The 6,131-nt window shown below is 38.9% G+C and overlaps 1 non-coding gene across 1 annotated transcript; it reads right to left on the bottom strand.

The window, feature by feature from the left end:
• Nucleotides 1–4,662: 4,662 nt before the first annotated feature.
• Nucleotides 4,663–4,788, bottom strand: LOC112856719 (small nucleolar RNA SNORA51). Its single transcript, XR_003223264.1, has one exon. It is a non-coding gene; the product is annotated as a small nucleolar RNA SNORA51 (small nucleolar RNA).
• Nucleotides 4,789–6,131: the final 1,343 nt, after the last annotated feature.

Raw genomic sequence — 6,131 nt, forward strand, 5'->3', positions numbered from 1 at the left:
TAAAAGAAAAACTGAACATGCGGTGTAACTTGTTTCCATCCTTAGAATCTCAGCATCTTAACCAAAGGGCTCCTTGGTTAGATGTACAGCCCAACTGTCTCATAATCAAGGACACTGGTCCTTCTTCAAGAGAAGGTCTGGGGGAAAGGCTCTGCATGAGGCATCAGAGTGTGTGAGTTACCTTACCCCCTTGGAAATGGGGCCTGCTCTCCATAATACCCCCTCCACAGCAGGCAGTTTTATCCCCTTCCTCCAAACTTACCCAGTTCAGTAGCTCTTCAACATCTCCCTTGCAGCACTTACCCTACCTACCTTCTGTTACAGTTATTTACCTTTACACCTTTTTTTCCCTATTAGAAATGAATCTCCTGAGGGCCTTGGTACTTACTTTTCCCTCAGATAAATGTATTTCTGATCAAATGTAATCTTGTCAGAGAACCCTTCCTTGACCAGCCTCTGTAAAAATAATACATTCCCCATCACATCTCTCTCCATTCTCTTCTTCATTTTTATTCAGAGCTCTTATCACTACTTGACATGTGATATATTTTTTGTCTGTCTCCCCAGTACATACCGAGGAATACAACTTACTGAGAAAAAGAAATTTTATTGTGTACCCAACTCTGCTTCTAGCTTGTAAAATAGAGCCCTGGCATACAGGAAGCACTGAATAAATATTCATTAAATGGATTAAAAATCAATCATAATATCTATCTACATATCTATCTATATGCCCTCCACAGTACTTAGTACAAGGCCTAGCATTTCTTGAGAACCTAGTAATTACCCTTGAAGGTAGGAAAGGGCAAAAGGGTGGTAGGGAATAAAAGAGAAGAGAAGAAAGATGTGTGAAAGGAAGGAGAAGGGAAGGAGTAAAGAAGGAAGGAAGAAGAAAGGACTAAATGGCCAAATGAATTCATAAATGAACAGGTTCTATTTAAGCAACATGTCACTTTGGGAAATTATGGGAAAGACTACAAGCGTCATTAAAACCAACTGGTACAAGGAAGAAGGCTTAGATAGTGGCTCATTTCCTTGGTAGAGCCATTTACTGCAGAAAGTCAGGATGCAAGGGAAATTACTGTAGGAGAATGCTATCCTACAGTCTGGCCAAGTGAAATATTAGATGGATTTAGGCATTAACACTGCTTGGCCAAAAGCCACAGAGCTAATTGTTACTTGTTTGAGTCTCTTAAGACTACACCATTAAAACTTGAATTTTTAACATAACGAATAAACATCTGTGAGCCCCTTAATTAGAGGATAGTCGGAGCGCCTGGGTGGCGTAGTCGGTTAAGCGTCTGACTTCAGCCAGGTCACGATCTCACGGTCAGTGAGTTCGATCCCCGCGTCGGGCTCTGGGCTGATGGCTCAGGGCCTGGAGCCTGCTTCCGATTCTGTGTCTCCTTCTCTCTCTGCCCCTCCCCCGTTCATGCTCTGTCTCTCTGTCTCAAAAATAAAAAAAAAATTAAAAAAAAAAATTAGAGGATAGTCTAGAAAATTAAGAAAATTACTTTTTAAAAAAGAGAAATTAAGACGTGGAATCAGTCCAGGAAATTATTCAACTGCCTCTGTATAGGATCAATTCATATTTTCTCCCTGCCTCTTTAAATGCCTTTTGGCCATAAAGCCTCTCCTCTTCAGCCCCATTTGACTCTTATCAGCCTAGCCATGCTGACCAGCCTTCATGTTCTAGCTATTCAACCATTAGGCACATATAAAGTGCCATAAAGATGGCACATATAAAGATCATATTCTCTAATGATCAATAAAAGGGCACCGAGGTGCCAATGAGATAGTAGAGTACAGTGATTAAGAGTTTAGCATCTGAAGTCAAATTTCCAGATTCAGATCCTGGATCTGTCTTTTAATTGATGTGACTTTGGGCAAGCTATTTAACCTCTTAATTCTCAGTTTTTATCAGTAAAATATGTGATAATAATGCCTATTTCATAGTGTTACAACAAATATGGTATATGCAAAAAATATGGTATATTGTCTATAGTGTTGTAATGTTATATTTAGTCTAGTTCCCAGCAAATAAGTGTTTAATGAATGTTAGTTCTTTTCTGTCTTGTTTGTATTTGTCCTTTTTTTTTCCTTTGATAGGATGAAATTTCTTAAAATGAGAAACCATGTCTTCCTTCTCCTTGATAATGATTCATTTTAACAATAAAGTGTTCTAAAATGAAAAGTATGTACTCACTTTAGGGGATTCCATTCATCCCCAGTCGGTAATCTCTACTTATATTTTCCTAAAGATAGCATCCAGTTGTGAAGCTGTTAGAAAGAGCGCATAGATTTGCAGGTGGTTTAGTATGCACCTGCATGTTATTTTCAGGTAAAAATCTGATCTCTATAATCTCTTTCTCTATTTCTCTCTTTCTCTCAATCTTGCTGTCATTTTCCACTTTATTCCTCTACTCCAAAAAGTTACATTGGGGGGCGCCTGGGTGGCGCAGTCGGTTAAGCCTCCGACTTCAGCCAGGTCACGATCTCGCGGTCCGTGAGTTCGAGCCCCGCGTCAGGCTCTGGGCTGATGGCTCAGAGCCTGGAGCCTGTTTCCGATTCTGTGTCTCCCTCTCTCTCTGCCCCTCCCCCGTTCATGCTCTGTCTCTCTCTGTCCCAAAAAATAAATAAACGTTGAAAAAAAAAATTAAAAAAAAAAAAGTTACATTGGATATTTGCAACCAAATTCTTCCCAATAGTTTGTTTTATACTCAAATGAAACTCAAATCACATTCTCTCATAAAACACAATTGCCTAATTGATGAAAGATAATGTAATTTCCCAGGGCTCTGGTCTTTTCACTCCTCCACTTTCCTGCAGAGTAAAAATGCTGTTCCTCTTATAAGCAGTAATAGGGGAAAACAGCATGGCAGATACCCTGCTCTAGAATACTGAAGCCAAAAAGTGAGACAACAGTGCTGACATCCTTGACCCTGGTGTACAGTTCTGACTGAACTTAGGTCAAAGATTCTTCCTTGCCCTTGTTAAACTGTAAGAAACCATTCTATTAGCTCCACCAACTTCAGTACATTTATTTGTCCTGCTTCCATGCTCCATATTCATTTGGGAATCACACTGCTGTAGCAAGAAAGAATCTCCCATCCATCATGATGCCCATTTGCACTATCACAATCCAGGGACTTCCCATAGAAAGAGAATCAAGAAAGGTTAACAAAGGAGAAGAAAAGCTAATAGAAGTCTACACATGTCAAAAAAAAAAAAAAGGCTTCCACGTCATAGTTTGACAAACACAATGCATTAGAAAATTATAAACTTGAGGATTCAGAAAAATAAAGGCACAGTTACTTTCTAAAGAACAGAGTCACATTTGTAAATTGCTGAGATAATTCCAGTTTCAATGATTTCCTGTGGAGAAAATAAATCTGGGTTTATCAAGCTGAAATGCTCCCTACATCTTCCATATTTAAAAACTTGGATTTACTTGAAATTTTAAGTTAACCATCTGCCAAAAGTCTAAGCCTGTTTTCTTACATAATCAAAACCTGGGTTTCAGCTGGTATTAATAATACATCTGTATTATCCATAATTGCTTCAAGCTTCATTTTGGCATGATTAAGGGTAATCATAATCCTTTGAAAAGTCCATAGTTTATTCTGTTTAAAGCTACTGTTAGAGTTAATGCATTTTCATGTTTCTACCTTCAGTTCAATTAATCTGAAATCAAATATGCATTTCCTTTGATTACATCAACTTTTATCTTTCATTCCATATACCAAAGTAATAAGTCTGAGAGTCTAGCAGATAGGAATAGATTTATGTGTTTTGGTTAACAAATCCTATAAAAATCCCTAAAATATGCACAATAGTATCACATTTATGCAAAAGTCATATGTAAGTAGCTTCAGCCATCTGGGTAGAAGCTAAGAACCCACAAGTAATTGAAGGTCAAATTCTCTAGTACAAAAAGGAGAGGTTGCCTGTTGCTGCTGTAGTAGCCCAGTGGTGTTCTATTTCTTCTTCACTGCCAACTAGCCACAGGCGCAACCAGCCAAAATCAGACATGCTCTGCCAAGGGTGGAAGGGGTGGGGGGACACCAGTACCCCTCAGAGATATTCTGCTTTCAGGTACCTTCTCACACTACTAGTCTGGAATATTTGGCTATTGTTCTGCCACTCATGACTTCCTTGGAAATGATGACAATTCCTCAACAAAACTTCATTTCTACCTAAAAGTAGAACTCTTGGCTCTACTAATTTCTTATTGTAATTTCAAGACACCCCTCCCAAGCCTTCAGGAGAAGGAAGAGGCCAAAGAATGAAGATTTTAGGGTTATTGCCTACACACCATAAACTCCGACCAAAATGCCAATTAATGACTCCAATCCCCCCTCCTCCCCAGCACTCAGCTTTCTTATTTGAAGGACTGTAGTCCATTCCATCTACTCTAGGTCTTACTTCCAAAACCAAAGCATCTGTCATATTCTCCAAATCAACCAAGCTTCCACCAAGAGGGAAATACCTTTGGTTCCTGCAATCAGCATCCCTCTACTTCTATCCTACAACCACTCCTCTCAACGTCCCAGCCTCCCAAAGAGAATATACAGATTACCTGAGGCCACTGAGGCAAACAGCCTCAGGGATTTTTTTCTTTTTTCTTCTTTCTTTTTTAATTACTTAATATTTTCCCCAACTCCATGTCTCCCCATTCACAATACAGGCAAAGGGCCTGGGCTGTGGTGTATATGGGTAGATTTACTCTGCCTCCTTTTTCTGTACCATCAGTAGAAGAACACAGTCTGTGGTAGGCACTCTCAGGTTTTGAATGGGCCAACTCTTCTTCTAGATCTCATCTCTAAAACCAGTACTTTGCCAAGTGACTCCAGCACACTCTGTTACCCTGCTTATACTGAACCATGTATATCCTAGAACACAGATCTTGTGGTGGATCTACTGCGTACAGGGCAATGCCCCTCCCATAGCATTAATAAGATACTAACATCTGCAACAACTATGCCTAAAACAGGTTTAGGGGCCCTGCTAATAACGAAGCAGAGCGGATGATTCAGGGTCCCTCATTTCACAGCCAAAGACTCAAGTCACAACAGGCTTTCTATGGTTGCCCTTCTACTATGTAGGCCCAGACCAAACACAAAACTCTGACACAACTGGCATCAAGTAATTATTAATAAAAAGATGCATCCAAAATGGAATTCTACTGAGGATGAGAATTCAGAATTTTAGAGCTTACACCAAACCTCAATCATATATAATCCAAAGGGAGAGCTCCCCTTTCTATATCAATTTGACCAATAATGATTTAATTGCCTATAGAATACAATACTCTGAAGTGCAGTAAAGGATACCTTTGGAAATTCATTATAAAACAACCTGTATGGGGGTGCATGGGTGGCTCAGTCAGTTAAACGTCTGACTTCAGCTCAGGTCATGCATGATCTCATGGTTCGTGGGTTTGAGCCCCGTGTCGGACTCTGTGCTGACAGCTCAGAGCGTAGAGCCTACTTTGGATTCTGTGTCTCCCTCTCTCTTTCTGCCCCTCCCCTGCTTACACTCTGTCTCTCTTTCTCTCAAAAATAATAAACATTTAAAAAAATTTAAAACAACCTGTATGAAGGCATTTATAGCTAGAGAACTGAAATGTGTTAGGTTTTCAGAGAAAAGTGTAGATGTGCTTTAGGAATAGAGGTAATTTACAAAAAGTCCTAAGTTTAACATTACTTTACTCCCTTTACCCATTTCTTACTGTCTCAGGAGAAGAGAATAATTCATTTTTCCTTGACTTTTTATATTCATTTCATGTTTCATAATTTTTTATAGGTACTCTTTAAGATAAATTCTCAAAAACAAACATATCTCATTCTAAATCTCTTATTTGCTTTTCCCCATTATCCATCCTTCTTCCTGCTGCTTATTCTGGGGGTCAAATTTTAGTGTTCTAAACTTTTTCCTTAATGGATATTTCAATCTCTGTTTCAGCTAGCTTGCCCTAACCAACTATTTGCCACTAACTTCAAATGAATAAATTACCTTACAACCATCCTATTTTAAGTCATATGACTCTTTTCAAAATAAATTATTGAAGATAAATTATTATCCCTAAAGAACTTGAGTCCAAGAATCCACTGAAGTAATATGAGTGAGGT

The sequence above is a fragment of the Puma concolor genome, chromosome B3 (genome assembly GCF_028749965.1).
Source record: "Puma concolor isolate L17-30 chromosome B3, mPumCon1.1.hap2, whole genome shotgun sequence".
In the NCBI taxonomy this organism is placed as follows: Eukaryota; Metazoa; Chordata; class Mammalia; order Carnivora; family Felidae; genus Puma; species Puma concolor.